This window comes from Zea mays, chromosome 8, assembly GCF_902167145.1.
Source record: "Zea mays cultivar B73 chromosome 8, Zm-B73-REFERENCE-NAM-5.0, whole genome shotgun sequence".
In the NCBI taxonomy this organism is placed as follows: Eukaryota; Viridiplantae; Streptophyta; class Magnoliopsida; order Poales; family Poaceae; genus Zea; species Zea mays.
In genome coordinates, this window is record NC_050103.1 from 45,901,942 (window position 1) to 45,905,064 (window position 3,123).

The 3,123-nt window shown below is 38.0% G+C and overlaps 1 long non-coding RNA gene across 1 annotated transcript; it reads left to right on the forward strand.

Moving 5' to 3' along the window:
- Window positions 1-380: 380 nt before the first annotated feature.
- LOC103635149 (uncharacterized) lies at window positions 381-1,391 on the forward strand. Its single transcript, XR_002264464.3, has 2 exons — window positions 381-898; window positions 1,003-1,391. It is a non-coding gene; the product is annotated as an uncharacterized lncRNA (long non-coding RNA).
- Window positions 1,392-3,123: the final 1,732 nt, after the last annotated feature.

The window sequence follows — 3,123 nt, forward strand, 5'->3', positions numbered from 1 at the left end:
TGGCTAAAACTCAGCCTTGTAAATTTTTCCTCAAACAAATTCATTTAGAATTCAACAAATAAAGTTTTCAGTTCAAAATAATCTCGACCCCGTGTGTTATCTGAGAAATCGTGTTTGAAGATAATGACGTGGTCTGGTCCGTTATTTCTTGCTCTACTCTAAGCATTCGGGTAGCAAATGAATTTATCGGGTCTCAATTATATCAAAAGAAATCTCCTACGTAGTTGGCAATATCATTTTGGTCTAACCAAATTGAACCTAATTTATACTTGATACTAAATTCAAATCTGAGCACAAATATATATGGATTAATGTGTAAAAAAAGAAAAGGAAATAAAAAAGAAAAAATATCTCAGCCGCTCCTATCCTTCCACCGCTTTCTTCTTGATTTTTCCCTTGGCCGCGTTGGTTTCCTGGGCGTGTCTTTCTTCTCTGCAGGCAGCCACGCTCATCTTCCTGGCCGCGCTCATCTTCCTGCTGCTCCAGCGCGCCCAGCTCCCAGCTCGGATCCCTGCCTCAACTCGCCTCCCTCACGGCGCCCTCCCTCCGTTCCTTCTCCTCCATGGCCGTCGGTCCTCCCCGCGCTGCTCTCTGTCTCTCTCCTAGCCGCGGTCGGCTCTGGCCCAGGTCCGATCGGTGCTCCTCCCTGCTGTAGCGCCGGTCCCAGCTCGGATCCCTCCCAGCCGCGGCTCTCCGGTGTTTGGCCCTGGTCCAAGCTCCTGCTCGTCCAGCCCCCTTCCCAGGCGCCCCTGGCTGAGCTCCCCCATGGCGTCTCCCCCATCCATGGCTGTGTCGTTCCCCTGCTCTGGTGGCTGAGCTATCTCTCTTGTGCTCGACGAAACGACCATGAGGAGTTTTGTGTTGTGTGCAGCCCCATATGCGACACCGTCGAACCCCGGTGAGAACCCGTTCTTCTTCGTGTGTTTATTCCTCGCTAGTACATGTATTCGATGCTGATTAATTAAATGCTAATCCTGTGTATATGTGTATGCTTATGCGTAGGATGTGAGCAGAGAAATCTTTGGAGGTTTGGTTGAATGAAAGCGAAATCCCGAGGTGTCGTTCATTAGGTGCTCGACGTATGGGCTAAAGTGTAGCTTGACGTTGTGCTTATACTTTCCGAGTTGAATTTAATTTTGGGTGAATTCCTTCGCTATCTATAATTGTCAGCTTGAATGATGGGTTAAATAGTTAGGTGGTCGATCACTCTTTTGTGATTAGCATAGGTACTTGTGGTTAGCAGGTGTGGTGTGATCTCCGATTCCCTGTTGTTGGTGTCTTGCTTCATCGTAACCATAGGGAATGATGTCTTTCCTCTAATTACTTGTAATAATTGTGTTTGATTTATATGTTGTCTTAGCTAATTAATGAAAGGCCTTTGTTTGGTGTAATAATATGGTTGCCGTTTTAGTGGGAGGTAGTCGTGTTGTATGTCATAAGTTAGAATTAAGGCGAGTATGTATTGTATTATGAAACTAATTAGAGATGTATGTTGTCCTTGTGAGTTTTTAGTTGATTTAGGTTTTGATGTGCAAATTCATATTTTGGCCAGCTAGTTTAATTATGGATGAATGGATGGTTAGGTGTTTGTGTTGATAATGCTCTTGTGACTACCAAGTGTGGTGTGAAGTGGGATTCGGATTTAAAATGCAAGATTAGGTGAAGTATTTGTGTTCTAGATAATAAAATAGATGTAGCCATTACTTGGGTTAAGCAAATTATATATATATATATATATATATATATATATATATATATATATATATATATATATATATATATATATATATATATATATATATATATATATATATATGAGGATTATGGTCATGCTCATAGAAGTATAATTGAATAAGTTCTATGTTGACTAAATATATAGTTTGATGTAAGGTAATTAGTGAACGACTTATTAGTGTTTATGTGTGGTTATAATTCTAGTGCTCCCAATAAATTGAATGTAGTTGGTAAATCAACTATTGGCTCTTATTTGGTTGTTTGAACTCTAATGAATTATAAAATGATGAAGCATTTTTATGTATCAAGAACATGACACTATAGAGCCTAATTAGGAGCTAAAATTGCATACTCACAGTTTTAGACTGCATGCACAGTTTCTGCCATGCTATTTGTTTGATTTCTGCCATGCTATTTGTTTGACGAACTAAAGTGCATTTTTTGTAGACATATACTATAGAAAAGTTGTAGATAACTGCTTTATCTTGGTTGTGTTAAAATTTTATGACCATAGGTCTAGTAGTTTGAGAGCTATGATTTTCTCAAGTTCAGTATCAGAATCTGTCCAGATTCTGTACTGATTTCGAAAATTGCCTTGTTTGACTAAATTAAACTGAAAATCAACCCTTAGTAATTATAGAAGAATGGTAGTACTTTTCTTAAGTTTCGAACAAATTTTGGATCACCCTTTTTGGTTATCTATAAGTTAATTTACAACTGTTTGAAGTGTGATCTCTGAATCTGTCCAAATTTGGACAGTAGAGCCTTGTTCAACCTTGCTACCAAATGAATTAACCTGAGATGTTTATAAATGAATTGTAGACTATTCTATTAGCTTTCTGAAAAGTCCCGGATCACCTGATTTGGATGCCTGAAACTCCAGTTATGGATTTTTGAAGTGAGTAGTCGAATTCTGTCCAAATCTGGACAGAATTTATGTTTAGTTCTGTTTGACCTTTATAAAGGTCGAATCATGTTGTGATGATTATACAAAAGTTATAGAGGACTTTATAAGCTTTTTAGAAAGTCCTAGTTTACTATTTTTGGATGAATATTTGGTGAGTTATGAATAAAACAGTTAACCACTATGCTGCTGTCTAGAAAATTTGCTTGTGTTAAATTGATTGTTTGGTGCCATTCTTGTTTAGCTAGATAGGATTAGCCAATTCTTGATCCTTGATTGGTGCCAACTTGTTGCATATGGATTGTTTATCGAAATGCCTTATTATATTTGATTAATTTATTTCCTTCTTGCTGTTTGCTCTAAACTTTAGTAATTGGGAAGGAAGTAAATATTTTGGTGAGTGTATTTGAATTAGTGACTATTTAGGCCTTCTGTGTATGGCGAAATTTGTAATGCGAATATGGTTTAGTAGACAAGTATACATA